The sequence below is a fragment of the Cucumis melo genome, chromosome 12, assembly GCF_025177605.1.
Source record: "Cucumis melo cultivar AY chromosome 12, USDA_Cmelo_AY_1.0, whole genome shotgun sequence".
In the NCBI taxonomy this organism is placed as follows: Eukaryota; Viridiplantae; Streptophyta; class Magnoliopsida; order Cucurbitales; family Cucurbitaceae; genus Cucumis; species Cucumis melo.
Window position 1 is genome coordinate 422,682 of NC_066868.1, and position 18,649 is coordinate 441,330.

Below are 18,649 nucleotides of genomic sequence, written 5' to 3' on the forward strand. Positions count from 1 at the left end.
CCCCTCATGAGTATATCACTTGAATTCTCCGAGTTGTCACATTTTAATGTTGTGCTTAAGCTTTTCAAATGTTGGAGTTGGTAATTGCCTTTGTAAAAAGCCTGTCAGGTTGTATTTTGAAAAATTGATGTCATCATTTGATGCTTTGTCTTCACATAAGAACATTACTATTGGTTAGTTTTGTACATCATCAATATCGCTGCATGATTTAAAGTAGTTGTTATGATCTGTTTCATAAGCTGCCATAATATAAAAATCTTCTATATGTATTAAGTAACTCGTGTAAGATCTAGCTCGTATGGGTTAGATAAATAACCTGCATCTTCATAATCAAGTAGATCATAATTAGATCTATTAGAATAAATAAATTACTGTGAGCTTATAATTCTTAAATTAATCCTATATAGTTTAATTCTACTTCAATATTTTTGGAGAAATATTATTTTTTATGTCACAAAATTACTAAAAATATTACAAAAGCTAGTGTATAAACTAGTAAGGATATAAATGCACTTATTTCTTAAAATTATGGTTCTTCAAGACCTCAAGTTCTTCAATATCTTTCTGATACTAGATGATATATATATATATATATATATTTCACATGACAAAGTGAATGAACCACCCTAGGAAAGTTCAATGACATAACTAGGCCAATTTCATTTGCTTTATGGTTTATTTTCAAGTTAAGACAAAACATATAATCTCAAATTCTTTTTAGAGAAATTCTATTATCTTTGAAATATCTTTGAGAGTTTTTACTCAAATCATCAAATTGGACAAATAGGGTTATTTTTATACCCTCTTATCAACAAAAATGTAATAAGAGAGGATGATATTCTTCTGGAATAACTCTCTTATTATTGAATCATATGATTTTATAACTTTTAATCCTTCAGGGATAGAATTATTAATAAATTTATATAAATGTATAACAACAACGTCTATAAGGTGTATGTTAAGCTTTGCATACACACTAAGATATGTTAGATATCTCATGGTATTGTATCCACCATAGGAGAATATGTATCTCTCATATAACCAATACCAGTTCTCGATAATTATTGTGGAACTCGTCCCACTTTCTATTTGTTTTTCATACAAACAATTTACTTGTATTCATCATGTTCGACATTCTCTAAATGTCTAACTAGTTCTCACGATTTGAAACATATAAGTTTATTTTGATTGGATTGTTTCTTTTCACATAAGCCAATCCTTTCTGTGTAGTCGCGAATTGTTCAATATGTTTAAGTACATATTACTTATTTTCATAAATAATATCGTAAGCAACATTGTATGCAAAAATGTTGTCAAGTTATTTAAGTATAGTTCCATTTCTTGTCATAACATATGATTTTATCGAGATCTCTTTACTATCCATATTTACTTTAAGATTCTTATGAGTGCTCATATTCAGAATTTTTTCTAGAATATCCATATTCTTAACAAGTCATTAATTTACTATTTCTTCTTCAAGAATCTTTCTCTTTTGGAACTTACATTTGCCTATTACGCTTCAAGCGTGTAGTATTGACAACTTGTTGCACTAGGATATCATTCTTAGATGGTATCTTTGTAACTACTATAACTCGGTCACTTTCTTACAATTATAAATGTTCTGTAAATGCATCTACATTTGATTTGATATCATTTTATTATAAATGAGATATCTTTTGAACTTCTAGTTCAAAGTAATTTGTATAATGATCAAAATGAGACGATACTTACGCATTTCATTCAATTTATTTTTCCAACATTTTCTTAATTTCTCCCCCTAATGTTGGAAAAAATGTCTCATTAATGAGAACTAACAAATTGCATAGTAAATATATCATCCATCTAGGGTTTAATTGTTTCATCATCTTAAACATGATTTCATACAAATTTAGAAGCTTTTCTATTCAAACATATGCTACAATATGGTCGTTCACTTATCTCAATCAATTATCAAATGTTTGGGATGGAAACTCACTAACATTCTTAAATCAAAATAATAAGTATATCTATGGCCAACAATATGATGCGCCAACAAGAATTAATAAACCATGAATCTCTTCCCAAAAGCATGAGAGTTTCAATTTCAAATTTCCCTAATGAGAGTTTGATAATTAACCTCTTGAGAACAAGAGACCCCTTGACAATTTATTACATGAAAGAATTTTCTAGTTCTTCAATGGATGTTAATGTATATTTTCAATCATACATTAATTTCATTATTGACCCAAAATAACTCTCATGTCAAATAAAATTATGTATGGATCAATGAACTTCAGGTTCGTTGTTGCATATATATCAATTACGCGAATGTGTGTGTAATATAATTGAGAAGTAAAAATAGACAAATTTTTTATATGCACTACCCGCATAAGATTATATATAATATATGCATATCATATGTTATTCTTATAGTTAATCTCTCTAGATATGATATTGATTACAACATATACCTTTCCAATTTACTAAACTTCTCTTTGATAGATTTACAAAGATAGTAAAGTATATCAAGACTATCAAGACTATCAAATCTTGAAGGTGTATTGTTTAGTTTTAAGTATAATATGCATAGATGTACTATATGCAACGCATAAATATCAAGAGATTATTCTTATTCTCTCCAAGAGATTAAAAGAAAATCCAAATATTTCATCCATATATAAAAGGGCAAAAAGAATAATCATCTCTTCAAGAGATTGTACAGATTATCCGAATAATATCATATTTATAAGGTTAAAATAAAAACTATAATCTCTTCGATAGATACAAATAATTTATCAAAGTTTGCTTTCATACATCGCTCTCCTTTTCATCGTTAAGGATTTTCATTTTTTCAAATAGACTCTTAATGTACGACAAGTACACGATTATTGTATCTTTTCCAAACATATTTGGAAAATAAAATTCTCATATAAATATATATGGTTCTAATCAAATAAACATTTCTTTTCTATTAACATAATTTTAATCTTAAAAAATATTGTAACGTTCACTTCAGGGAATGCTATTAAATTATTTGATCGAAATTTACCACATATATATATATATATATATATATATAATAGAAACATATACTCAATATATAATATAATGTTTCAAACTTTCTTTCTCAAACTGTTATTGTAAGAGAGAAGGTGTTTTGATATGTACAACTATTGGTGCACGGCAAAAACAATGAGCACTAACATTATATAATCTTATTCTCATATTTGAAAAACATTGAGAATTTATTCGCATATTTGACAAACAACATTAACATTATATAATCTTAACGTATATATATATGTAAGATAAATATTACCACAATATTTGTCAAGTAAAATGAAATCCAATTAGGAAAGCAAATATTCTAATTTGAATTTTCATATAAATTAATTAGAAAAACATCTCAATCAAATATTTCAAATATAAGAATTATATTTAAAAATAAGGCATGGTTTACCACCTTAATCTAAATAACATTAGAATATTTATAACATACATCTAAAATGATATAGCATATTTGACAAATCTATAAGATTTAACCAAAAAATTAAAGTCCAGAAATACTTGATTATTCAATATCTTTTCTATTTTGGATCACTCAAAACAAGGTTATTTAAGTTTCTTAAACATATATTTTATTCCTTAACAAATATGAAAATTATCTATAGTCTAAAATAGTAATCACACACATATATATACATATACTTCAAATAGAATTTAAGTTTGAATATATACTTATTCAACACATATGTCATGATATACATATCTCATGCACCCAAAATTTAACATCACAAAGTTTTATCATGAAATGTCATACATAACTTGAAACCAAATTAAGGATCGTTTTTCATTAAATCTACGCAATCGTAAATTTTTTCTATTTAGTCATTCTGCAAAGTATGAGGATAAAGTACGTGCAACTTTTGTCGAACATATGAATAAAGTTTTTCGATTCGATCAAATCAAATTGTAAAACTAATAACAAATGTACCTTAGCAAACAATTTCACAATTAACATATATTGCATACTTAGTTATCAAGAAATATGAACGATGGTGATGAGAAGATCAATGATGAATACACCAAATACATACATATATGACAAAATCATCAAAATCAAAATACAAACCATATTTGGACGAAGTTCTAAATATCTCAAAAATTATTGAGAAAATTATAGCAAGTCTTTAACAAGAATCAAAATCAATTTCTACAAAACTTTCAAAGTAGTAGAGACTCGTGCTGATAACGTGTTATGAAATAAAGAACAATGAAACAACCAAAGAGAAGAATAGAGGAGAGAGGAAGAAAAGAAAACAATTGAACTCAATTCAAATGATCTCTACAACCTCTATATATAGGGTTGTGAGAATAATAGTTACAAAACCAAACATAAATAGGGGACAAGAAAGTTATGGATATTGATGGAAGGTTATTGGATGAATTTGTAACCTAAGGAGGTTATGGACATCAAATAATATTTGATTTTAATGTTGAGTATTCATAACATAAAAAGAACTCGTTGAACAGAATAGGACCAAACTAACTTCCTACTTCTTGAAAAGCAATATTATGATGAAACAGGTACATCCAAAACATGAAATTTTGATTTGATTAAGTTCATTTCAAGCCGTAAGTAGAGAACAAATCATCGAATAGAACCCCTAAGAAATCATGTTTTTATCATTTGCTTCAAGTTTTTGATATTTTGGTGATCTTTTTCCGATGGAATCATTGCATCGCTGTTTTTTATTTTTCTACTTTGATGTCTATAGTTTTACTGTTTGATACCTCTTTTTCCTTTGTTGGATTCTATGTCTTCCTTTGGGACCACTTTTGAATCATCTAAAAATTCTTCCCTTTTTTTTTTTTTTTTTTTTTTTTTTTTTTTTTTTTAATTTTATCATCCTTTACGGGATTTTGTTTCAATAATCTCCGTTAATTATATGGGTCTCATCGGGATTTTAAGGCATTCCATAAATGCTAGAGATCGTTTGTTTCTTTATTTTCTTCAATGCAACATGATGACTATTTTGATCTTGTAAGATTATTGAATATGCTTCAATGTAATTGTACATAAAAGACTTGTTCATGGACTTTCTTCCGTAAGAATTGACCTTTCTTGATTGTGTTTCATAATCAAAAGAATAATTTCAAGCATGGAACATTGTTCTTTGCGTGTAAACATTTATTTATTTTTTTCTTAAAGGGTTCTTATATGTGAGTTGTTTGTTAAGGAGTACAACATTCAAAACTTCAAAACTTCCTTCTGAAATTGGTGTCACCAAGAGTTTCACGGGTTACCACAAGAGCAATTGTGAATTTTTTTATTAGAAAGGTCTTGTTGTTCGTACAAGAGTGAAAGACTTATCATTGCAGTTTGTTACAAGTAGGGGTAGAAAAGGAGGAATTAACCTTTAAAACCATCCAATTAACACATTCTTCCTACATCAAATCTTCTTATAAAATATAAGTTTTCTTCTTGTGTATTTGAAAGAGGAGAGGAGTATATAAATTTTATCTAATATGTTACTTCAAAAATGTCAAAAAAATCGTTGAGTAAGAAGAGTTTGTGACTAATAGGTTCAAAAAGGACCTCCAATAAGAAATTTTATAAAATTTAGCTACACAATCACCTTTGGTGTGCATTTGAGAAATTTAAACGGAGTTTTTAAGCATTGAAAAGAAAGGAAAACATAGAGTATGTATTGTCATAACCTTGTAAGGAAAGGACCCATTAACGTCACATTTTTACTATTTCTCCTCTCCCAATTGCCAAAAACTCTAACAACTGCTTTACACGCTTGCTTCTCCTAAATTGTTTCAATGCAATCGTTGAATTTCAAAGGGTAAACTCACAATTATTTGTTGGGTTTTATTTAAAAAAAAGTTGTAAAAGAAAGAGAATTAAGTAGTGAAACGTAAAACAAGGTTTAAAATATTTAGATTAAATATGTTGAGAAACTTTCGAATTGGATTGAAACTTTAAAAATTTATGGTTTTTCATGGGAAATCATAAAAAATAAGACAAAATTAGGGATAAAGAGTTTTACGACTTTTTGAAAAGTTGAGTTTTAGGATAACTAGGTGTATGAAATGTCCATAATAGGCTTACATGAAATACTTCTTTTCGTCTCTTTTTTCCTCAAAAAAAGGTTAAACATCTCCCACTTTTTTTTCTCATATTTCTCTTTTAACTTATTTTATCCCAAGCTCTCTTGCAATTTCTTAGAGTTTGTAACAAACTCTTTCCTTGTTCTGGCAAGTGTTTATGTTTTTTTTTCTACTATCAAGTAGTCCTTGTAGTTATTTTTATTTTATTTTTTATTTTTTATGTCTCTTTGGTTCTTCTCTTAGTGAAATATAAACCTTAAACGTAATGCCTGAAATCAATTCTACAAGTTTATAAGTTATTTAGAGTTGTTAGACACGTTTAGAAAGTTTTTTTGTTATCTAGTTTATCTTGCGAACATTTTCGCAACTTCCAAACTTTAAATGTTCAAATCCCAAATCAATTATTTACTTGTTTTATATGATTTAGGGTGATTCTACACAGTCTTAGAAAGTTCTTAGCTATTGAGTTTGTATCTTGCAGGACATCTTGAAACTTTCAAACTTTAAATATCTAATTTGAATCAATTATATACTTGTTTTATGTGATTTTTTGTGATTCTACACATGTTTAAGGAAGTTTTTAGCTACTGTTTTTGTATGTTGTAAACATCTGACACACATCTAACAAATATCTCACACACATCTCGCAAGCATCTCGTAAAATATTTTGTAATATCCAAATTTAAAATATCCAACTCTAAATCAATTATATACTTGTTTTAGGTGATTCATGGTGATTTTATAACATCTTCGAGGAGTTTTATCAACTATTTTTAATCTCATAAACATCTTGCACACATTTCGCAAATATCTCACAATGTCTAAATTTGAAGTACCCAAGTCTAAATAAATTTTATACTTGTTTCGAGTTGTTAATGGTGATTTATAACATGTTTGATGAGTTTGTTTAGCTAAGTTTTTAATCTTGTACACATCTCGCAAAAATCTCACAATGTCCATAGCTATATACCTATTTTAGGTGATTTACGGTGATTTTACAACATGCTCAATGTAACTCAAGAAGCCAAAAGGGAAATTCTAAGTTTACTTGTTTTTCTTTTATCTCGCAACGATCTTGCACCTATCTTTCAACTTCCAAAATTGGAATTTCTAGCTCAAAATTAATTTTATGTGTTTTAGGTATTTTAAAGATAATTTGGAGTGATTTTTAATATGATCTAAAAGGTTTTAAAAGTTACAATATTTTTCATATGCAATCTCATCTCACACTTATTTTGCAACTCCAAAATTGAAAATTTTAACCCTAAATCAATTTTATACATATGTTAGGTGTTTTGAAGATAATTCAGAGTTGTTTTTAACATCATTTAGCAAGTTTTTAGTTACAATTTTTTTATCTTGCAATTATCTTGCAAACATCTCGCACAATTCCCAAAATATAAATTTTAACATCAAATCAATGTTATGCATGTTTAAAACCACCCTAAGGTCATCTAAGAAAAGTATAAAAATTATTTGGGATTAGGCCTTTCGAGATTGAAAATTGTAAGATGTGTGAGAGATTAAAAATAGTAGTTAAAAATTGGGGAGTTTTTCAAAAATAAAACAAAATGCAAAAATATTTACAGCGTATAGAACAATTTTGAAAAAGAAAAAAAGCCATAACAGTGTTCACACCGCAAAGTATAGAATAATTTTCTCAATTCACAGAGCTGCACCTACTAACTCTGCGTAATCACACTGCACTACTATAGTCGTGATCGGTGTTCTTATCTGTGGCCTCAAACCATGTTCAAATCGTTTACATCTTTCCATTTTCGATGCCACCAACATCATGGCATATCTAGCTAACTCCGTGAACTTTTTCTCATATTCAATAACAAAGAGGTCTCCTTGCTTCAAATGGAGAAATTCTTCTCGCTTCTCATCCTTATAGGTTTCTAAAAAATACTTGTATTGAAAATATCCTTAAATTCTTCCCAACAGACTTCTCTTCGCCTATTTTCCTCTAGCATCCACCATCTTCAACCCCTTCTTGTAGTAGAAAGACAATCAAATCTACCTTTCTTTCTTCAGGACATTGCATGACCCTGAAGCATTTTTCTAGTGTTCTAATCCATTTTTCCACCTACTATGACTCTACTGTTCTAGTAAATTCATTAGCTCCTAACGCCTTGAGCATTTCTATTCTAAATTTCTTCTCAAGTTCCCCTGATAATCCGTCTATCAATCCATATGCTACTCTATCATATAACGCCTCTTCTTATTCTCTCATCGCATCTAGATTGACCGAATGAGCTTCTGAGTCCATTGTGGGCTCAGTTGTAGTCCTTGATCTACTCATAGCTATTCCACGTCCTCTTGGCGGCATGATTTCTACGGCTTCCTACAAGAACAACTTAAATTTTTAGCTTAACTTTTACTAAAACAACTTACCTTTGTTCCATTTCTAAGGAACGCATTTCTCTGATACCAAGTTGTCACGCCTCGCCTTGTACAGGTTTTGGACCTTGTATGGGGCAAGCGACGCGAATTGAGCTGTCCTAATGCCTCAAGGTGAAACGTCGTAATGCTCATCTTAACTTCTTGAACTTAAGTTGAATCGCCTAGTTCCAACTCAATTAGATGCTTAGATATTAGGTGATAAGAATTGACACAACACAGCAAAAACTAACAACCAATCTCTTTTATTTACTTAACAATATGCGTTCTACAATACAATTCACATGCTTCTTAAAGTACATGAATTATAACATAAGGCTTTAAAAGATTGGTCTAGCTTCAACACTTGGTAGCTCGCTTTGCTTAGTCTGGCTTGGCCCTAACACCTAGTGATCTGGGGGAGGAAAAACTTAAAACGTAAGTCAACGCTTAGTGAGTGATTGTTTTTTAAAACTTAATGGGCATACAATATATGAAATCATTTTCATAAATATGGCATCCATCACATCATTTCTTAGAATAGAAATCACTCATTAGTCCCTCATATTCCTTTTTTCCAAGAACATGAACCATTCTCACACATAAATTATTATGATGTCCTTTTTATCAACAGCATCCCTTGGATAATTTATTGGTTTACTTCACGTTGCTCAGATTGCTAAGCTCAATATGCTCTTTTTATGCATTGGCCAGCTTCACTCACCATGCAGTCCTTTTGTACATGGTCGTCTTTACTCCTTATGTGCACATAATAGTTAGCTTTATTGATAGGGAATAAGACTAATGGTTTATAAACAAACATAGCATACATTCATTAAATATAATACAAACTTTCTTTCGAAATCATTCCTTTATAAATATTAACATTACAAATCAGCAAGGAACTTAGAAAAAAGCTTTAAAAACTTGAAAATTTTGGAAAAAAAAATCAGTCACTACACAAATTTCTTTTGTTAAAACGCCTAGTTCCCCCAAAGACCTTCTCACCTAATGAGTCTTCTTTTCATTAGAGTAACTTCAGGAATTTCAGCATAACCTTCTTTTCCTACTGACTCTTCATCCCTATTTATACTAATCCAACATTGGAGTAATCATCCATGCTTAGCTTAAACACTTACACGTGGCCCATTAAGTACAATTAGAAAATTTTCAAGAAAATTCCTAACTCTCAACACCTAACTTCAACTCATGTTGAACTTCAAACCACCTACTTAGTCTTGCTCGCAACTTGTCTTCCTCGTGTCCCGATCTCCAACCCAATGCCAAGCATCAAAATGCCTAAATCCTCAAGAACCTTATAAGAAAACTTTTATTTTCATTGATCCTTCTATTTCAGGCATGAGTCTTACACCTGTTCACATAGGATTATCATTCGATCTACATAAGTGAGTGCAGCTTATCAATGTTGGCCTGATATGCCACCCATTTTAGGGGTAGGACTGGATGGATAGCTAGGAACATAGAGTGCAAGATGGAATTCACTCCGACCAATTTATAGTAAGTAGATAGGTTATTTTACATTGAATTCAAGTTTTGAACATGAGCCCCACCCTTTCATTGGTTCGAGAGGGATTCAGTTTATAGGTTGGACCTTAAACTAGTTGTTCATTAAAGGATTAGTGGTACTTAAGACACAAAAAGTAATCTCAAGGGTAAAATGGTAAATTGACTCAATTGAGATTATGAACAACTTGTGAAGAGTTAATTTACTAATCATGGTTATATCAGGTGGATATAAATATATCTATAGTGATGGGAGTGCAACTACAAAACTTTAGTGCAAGACCCATTAGTTCATGAATGTTGATTAGCTTGGTCTAAAAGAGTTTAGTCAGTTAATCTCGAATTGTTGGAGCCCATGATCTATAGCTCCACAAGGTCCTTTTACTAGCTCATTATGGTAAAAAAATTTAGAACAAGGTGATCGAGAATTTGAATAGTTGAAATTAATTTTTAACGAGTTTTTTTAGAATCAAGTGATATTTAAATTGATTGAAATTAATTCAATTAAATTGATTGAGATTTGATTTATTATTATTATTTTTATTAATATTATTTAATTAGAATAATTAAAAAAATTGATTTTCGAAGTCTCCACCTTTCACTACAAGAAGCGAGGGAACTCTCGATGCACTAAAACGTCGGGAAAAGTGATAAGAACATCGGGAAAAGGTATCCCGACGTCGTTTTCGACGTTGGGATCGTCGTCGGAAGAAATACATTTGGAGAAGAATTCCCGATGCGTAGCCGACAAAGCGTTAGGAATAACATTCTCCCAACGTACGATTTACTGAAGCATCGGGAATATATAATTTCCAACGTGTTCATTTCCAACGTCAATTTGTGCATCAGGAATGAGTTCTCCCGACGTCCCTATATCCGACGTCGAGAATGCGTTGGGAAACACTATCCTCGACGCGTCGTATGCAAAGTATTGTCGAGGTTGGTTGCATCGGGAATTTCTTTTCATATGTATTTTTTTAAAATATGTAATTTTTAATTTTTTCTTCTAAAATATTTTCCTCAAACAAGTTCTCTATTTTGTGAAATAATGACATTCACTTTGGATTAGATTAAAAGAAATTAAAAATAAATTAGTAAATTAAAATACAAACACAAATTCAACAAAACAATTTAATATTGATAATACGAAGAAGTTCAAAAAACACAATAGCATTCATAATACAAAAAATATAGTATTCATAGTACAAAAAGTGCAAAGAAAATCATATATCTCCTAACAAGCCTTGTATGCGCCATTTTACACCGCGGATCCTACAATGATACAAAAGTAGCTAAGTTTAGTACATATATTCATATCATCACTTTATACTATCATTGAAAAAACTTAAGAATCATGGAAACATATATACGTATCGCAAAGCTAGGGATCATATGGTGGTTCTTGTTGTGCCCGAGTTCTTGTATCGGCTTTTGTATTTATTCCACTACTGAAGCTAACGCTTGGTGATTTCTATCTTGCACTTCAATCCGTTCCAAAACTTTATCAAGTTTAGCTTGTAATTCAATCTCTCTTTCTGTGGACTGCGAACATGACGTCGAGGAACTGCTCGCACTCGTCATCTTGCAGGCCTTCAACTTGGGTCCCCAACTAAGGCCTTTTGAGTGACCTGGTCGTCTACCTAGCACCTGATCGTATATCTCATCCCTAAAGAGTGGTTGACTACCCTCTGAGGTAGGCTGGGACTAGAGTTCCAGCATTTGATTTTGCAATAAATTTAAAAACTAAATTAGTAAGTCAAAAATATATAATCAAATAGGACAATTAATAAGGGCATAAGTGTTGCTTCGATAACTTACATGCGCATCCTCTGCAGCCTGTGACATGAACGTCTCAGTTCAAACGTTTGTTTATGGGAACAACTCCACACGATCGATCGACTCTCCTCTTTTCTCAGAGAGCTCGTACTGTCGTTGTAGAAACGACTTTAACCCACTACTATGATTGTAAGGTTGCTTTTGTCTAGCAGCCTTGTTCGTCCGTGATTGCTCCTACATGAAAACAATTATATTGTTTATTTCTTATACATATTAAATGTTGAAATCATAATTAATCATGACAAATGGTTCAATTGTTCACTTGGAATGCACGACTCATGTAGTGGTCGCAAAGAAAATGTTGATCCTCATCACGTCCCACTAATAGCTTTGATGGGTTGGCACGAGCCTCCTCGGGGTCGCTTTACTTTTTAAAGTGTTTGTGACAGTCGTCCCGAAACTCTTTAAAGTTGTTGAACAAACCTATTCATTGCTTGATCATTGAAATCAAGCATAAAAAACCGCTACACGTTATAAAAATAACATATTAAATTGGTTAACTTAGATATGTTTCAAATGAAATCATAAATGTGTAATGGACTTAATTACCTAGAGGTCGTTCATGAGGACCTCAATGTATTCTCTGCCAACATCCGCCCACTTAAGGCAACAGACGGAAAATATCTTTCACACGCACATGCCTATCGCCTGGCTTAAGCGAACGACGTGTGGCGAAATAGGCTTCTCCACATCAGGGGCAATCATCATCAAAATGCGTCCATTGGCTACAACGTAGCACTCCAACTCTAAGAGTCGAGACTGCGCACGTCTCCTAAGATTCGGAGTCGTATGTGGTTTAGAAAACGACCCTGCTCAATAAATTATAATAATTCTTATAATTTATTGAGCAGGGTTGTTTTCTAAACCACCTACGACTCCGACTTCTAGGAGACTTGCGCAGTCTCGACTCTTAGAGTTGGAGTGCTACGTTGTAACATATATGTTAGAGAAAAAACATGAAATAATCTTAAGTTAAAATGTAGGAAATTATTAGACTCGCCGAAATTGTCGCCACCAATGACGACCCTCCCGTAAGGTTATCTAAATCGTCCTCAAACTCAAGGAACATAGCATTCGTCTCAAGAAAATACATTTAATAAGCAAATACGAACACATAGCTGGAATCAAAATATATAAACTACATAAATATGTGGGTACGTGGTTCGTCACTATAATTCATCGTCGTCGCTTGCATATGACAACTGTTCATCCACATCGCCGATGAAGTCATCAGTGACATGACACACAACCGTTCTTTCAATGATTGTGGGATCAATGTCATTCTGGCACAGAGTGTCATCCTCAATGTGGTCATCCACTCGATGGCTCACAACGATTTTAGTACTAATGTGCTCATTCTCAACATCCTCCACCTCTGGCATGTCCTATATACGCTTATTCTAAACGACTTGCATAACTTTCCAATCGCTACCATTTTTTAGGTCATCTAGGTAAAAAAACTTGATGTGCTTGAGTCGCAAGAATTACAGGTTCCTCCGCGTACCAAAAACAAGACGTGTTGAGACATTTGTACCCTAGTTCAACGTGTGTTCTTTGAATTTTGTTTATGTCGGTGTCACACCACCGACACTTAAATAGTCATACATTTATTCCCAATGGATATTGTACATGCAACACTTTATCCAGAACACCGTAGAAATTATTGTCGCCACTTTCACTTGTATCGCTTTCACAAATGACTATCAGTCCACTGTTTTGTGTAGTACATCGGGAATCATATTCACAGATGTGAAATCTCACTACTAGAAAAAGACATTTTCTTGACGGTTGATTTTTATTTTATTGACGGTTTTTGGAAAAACCGCTAAGAAATGGGTGGTTTAATAGGAAAACCGTCAAAATTTTTGATGAAAAGACGGAGGGGAGGCAATTTTCAGAATTCTTGACGGTTTTGAAACGTCAAATAATATGAACTTTTTTCTTGACGTTTTAAAGCCGTCAAGTTTTATATTTTAAATATTTGACGTTTGTAAAACGTCAAGAATTTTTATGAATTCGATATTCTTGATGTTTTTTTAAATGTTAAATGATATATACTTATCCTTGATGTTTTCAAACTGTTAAGAAATATCAATAAATTCTTGACGTTTTAGAGCGTCAAGAATTTTTATGAAAAGCGGAGGGGATTCATTTTTATATTTCTTGACATTTCTTAACGTTTTAAAAACGTCAAGAAATAATTAAAAAAGACCTAATTTTTTTAAAAAATAAACCTAATTTTCCCCTTTTCTTTTTTACTTTTTCCCTTCCCTCCACACAACCCAAAATTTCACATTCAAGTCCCGAGGGCAACCCCTTTCACACCCATCCCAAACGCCTCGAACGCCGCTGAAGCCAAACGCGTTGTCGCCGAACGCCTGTCGAACGCCTGTCAAACGATTGTCGAACGCCACTGTTGCCGAACGGCGCTATTGCTACCATCCAAACGCGAACGCCGCTTCCCTGCTCGGCGAATGCCTCTCCCCTGCTCCCTTGCTCGCCCAACGCCGAACGACGATTAGGTATTTTTTAATCATCTTTTTCGTGACAAATAAATGGTACTTTGGCCTTAACTTCGATATTCATTGGTTGTGTTAATTTGAAGCATAATGAACATGACAAAATTGAGTGTTGGGTTCTGCTTTTTGTGGTTGATGATGGTTAGAGAATTTTGGCAGTAGTACAATATTGATGTTTTCTAATGGATTGTGATATCAATTTTTCAATTTAAATTCATCTCTTGGCTTGAGGAAGAATGTCATATTCTTTGTGATAACCAAAACATTGTAGGTTGTTGTTAATGTTGATGTTCTCTGTATGATCTTAAACTGTTTGATGAAATGCCTGAAATAAAGTTAGAGTTGAAGTCTGACACATTTGTGTGAAGAGAGTCATTTTTTGTAGTAGTGGAACCTTATTTTCTTTATTTGTTTCGTTGAGAAAAAATTTGTGATGGGGGCTTGAAGAAACCTAATGTTGTCTAGGAATTTATTTTCTTTATTTGGTTAGTTGGTGGAAAGTTAGTCTTATTAAGCGAATGTTTGTTCAATCTCCATATTTGTTTTCTTTTTTTATTATCTCAACAAGACTTTTTGAACTAATTTAATTTACTTTATGTGTCAATAGATTTACAATTATGGATAAATCATGGATGCACAAAAGTAGATTATCCAAAGAATATGAGTTGGGTGTGGAAAATTTCATCAAATTTGGATTTTCCAATACAAGTACCTCCTACATTCGTTGTCCTTGTTTGAAATGTGGGAATTGTGAAAAGCATAGTAGAAAGGGTGTTAAAGATCATTTATATGTTAATGGTATTAATGAAAGTTATAAAATTTGGTTTTTGCATGGTGAAGAACTTCCTAACTCATCTTTCTATAGAGAATCTTCAAAGTTTGACACACATACATGTGAAGAGAATGATATTGGAAGTGTAAAAGAAATGATTGAAGTTGCACACGAGGAGTATTCAAAAGACCCAAATGGATTTGAGAAGTTGCTTATTGATGCTGAAAAACCATTGTACAAAGGATATAAAAAGTACAACAAGTTGTCTACTCTAGTTAAATTGTATAATTTAAAAGTTAGATATAGATGGAGTGATATCAGTTTTTTAGAATTACTTAAAACTTTGAAGAAATTCTGCCAACTACCAATGAACTCCCAAATTCATTGTACGAAGCAAAGAAAACATTAGGTGCATTAGGAATGGAATATGAAAAGATTCATGCATGTCCTAATAATTGTGGTCTCTATAGGAAAGAATTTGTTAATGCAACCGAATGTCTTGAATGTGGTCAATCGAGGTGGAAAAACGTTAAGGATAGAAATGAAGAGAGAAAGCAAATTCCCTCAAAAGTGATATGGTACTTCCCACCCATTCCACGATTCAAAAGACTATTTAGAAGTATTGAATGTACTGCAAACCTAACTTCGCATGCTAGTGAAAGAATTGAGGATGGTAAGTTACGATATCCAGCGGACTCTCCAGCATGGAAGTTAGTAGACTTTAAATGGCCAGACTTTAGTTCCAAACCTAGAAATCTTCGTTTAGCATTGTCAGCCGATGGAGTAAATCCTCATGGTGACATGAGTTCTAAATACAGTTGTTCGCCGATAGTAATGGTTATTTATAATCTTCACCGTAGTTGTGTATGAAAAGAAAGTACATGATGCTATCAATGCTAATTTCAGGGCCAAAACAACCGAGGGATGATATAGGCACATACTTAGCACCACTAATTGAAGACTTAAAACTTTTATAGAAAAATGGTGTTGAATGTTATGATGCTTATCGAGAAGAAGTATTCAACTTAAGGTCAGTTTTGTTGTGGACAATCAATGATTTTCCTACATATGGTAACCTTAGTGGATGTTGTGTTAAAGGGTATAAGGCATGCCCAATTTGTGGAGATAATACAAATTCTATAAGGTTACGACATGGGAAGAAAATAGCATACCTAGGACATTGAAGATTTCTAGCACGAGACCATCCGTATCGACGACAAAAAAAGTCATTCAACGGTAAAAAAGAACTTGGTACAATTCCAGAACCACTTTTTGGGGAGGATGTGTACTTGAAATTGAAAGATCTTGAATTTCCTAAAGGAAAGAAGATCCATAAGAACCTATCGATGAGCAGAAGTGAAAAGATTTGTTGGAATAGGTTATCTTCCTTTTTTGAGTTGCCATACTGGAAAGATCTGCATGTTAGACATTGTTTAGATGTGATGCACATCGAAAAAAATGTTTGTATGAATATCTTAGGTACGCTTCTTGATATTCTTGGTAAAAGTAAGGATGGGTTGAATGCTAGACGTGATTTAGTTGATCTAAAACTTCGACCGGAGCTTGCCTCTATTAGTAGTGAGAAGAAAATATTCATTCCTCTTGCGTGTTATACTCTTACAAAGGAAGAAAAACGATGTGTTTTGAAGACTTTGTCAACAATAAAGGTTCCCGAAGGTTACTCTTCCAATATTAGAAACCTTGTGTCAATGACAAATTTAAAACTTAATAGTTTAAAATCTCATGATTGCTATGTGCTCATACAACAGTTGTTTTCCATTACGATAAGATCGGTGCTACCGAAACATGTTCGTTATGCTATAACTAGGTTGTGCATCTTTTTCAATTCTGTATGCAACAAGGTGTTAGATGAGCAACAATTAGACAAGTTGGAAGAAGATATTGTGGTAACATTATGTTTATTTGAAAAGTATTTTTCCCATTCATTCTTCACAATCATGATTCATCTCACAGTACACATAGTTAGAGAAGTCAAACTTTGTGGCCCTATATATCTTCGATGGATGTATACCTTTGAAAGATTCATGAAAGTCATAAAAAACTCTGTGAGGAATAGATATCGTCCAGAAGGTTGTATTGTCGAAAGTTATTTAATAGAAGAAGCTATTGAATTTTGTTCTGATTTCTTATCTGGAGTAAATCTCGTTGGGCTTGGGACTCGCAAGTCACAAGACCATTTAGACACTTCAAACATTGGTAGGTCATTGTCCATGGAAGCTCCATTCAAATCTGAACAAGAACTTCTACGTCAAGCTCATCGATATGTGTTGGAAAATACAATTGATGTTCAACCATATATGGAGTAAGTTTATTCATTGCTTCCTTTATTGTTTCATTGACTTTTATATAATTAAATCTAACTATATTACAATGTTTGAATGATGACTACAAAGAAAACATATGAAGGCTTTGCAACTACAATATCGGAATAAGTTTAAAAATCAGAAATTGCTTCAAGAGGAACATAATCGAACTTTTATACATTGGTTACGAGAAGAGGTATAGTGTTGAACCTTCTAATTTAGTTATACATGTTATGTGTTGAACTTTAAATAAGAATTCTTGTGGTAGGTATCAATTGAGCTTGAAGTTGGAAATAGTGGAGTTTCAGATAACTTAAGGTGGATTGCTCATGGCCCTCATCCTTTTTTTATTACATATAGTGGTTATGCAATAAACGGATGTCGCTATCACACAAAATATTCTGAGAAGGATCGAAATGTACAAAACAGTGGAGTTAACTTAGTTGCAAAAATAATGCAAATGTCTAGTCCTAAAGATAAAAATCCCAGCATTGGAGATATGTCATTCTATGGAGCGATACAAGAGATATGGGAACTCAATTATAATACGTTTAATGTTCTGGTGTTTAAATGCAATTGGGTTCAGAATAGTGGTGGTGTCCGGATTGATGAACTTGGTTATACTTTAGTTGATTTAAATAGAGTAGGACACAAGTCAGACTCATTTATACTAGCAAGCCAAGCAAAGCAAGTGTTTTATGTTGAGGATCCAAGTGATGTTAGATGGTCAGTTGTACTCACTCCACCACAAAGAGAGTTTGAAGATAGATATAATGACGACGAACTTGGTGATACAATACTCCAGTGTGAAGGAATACCCAATGATATGCCAAATGTCGATTTAAACAATGATTTGGATGACAATATCTCAATGTACGTAAGATCAGATTGTGAAGGCACATGGATACCTACATAATATTATAATGGTGTGTTTTCATAATTCTAAACAACTAGACCATAAGTTTATTATGTTCATTTATCTTATTTCATTATTTATTGTTTAAAATTTGTATATCATGCTAATTGTTTCTTCATTTTGATTGACAGCTTTGCATAATATAATATGGACGATCTTAATGAAGAACTTGGTGTCGGTGAGTTGAATGCAATAGTTGAAGAGATTGATACTACAAATGAAACCCCAAAAGAGTTGAAGCGACGACGAGGACCTACTATTATGTTTGATGTAACTCGCA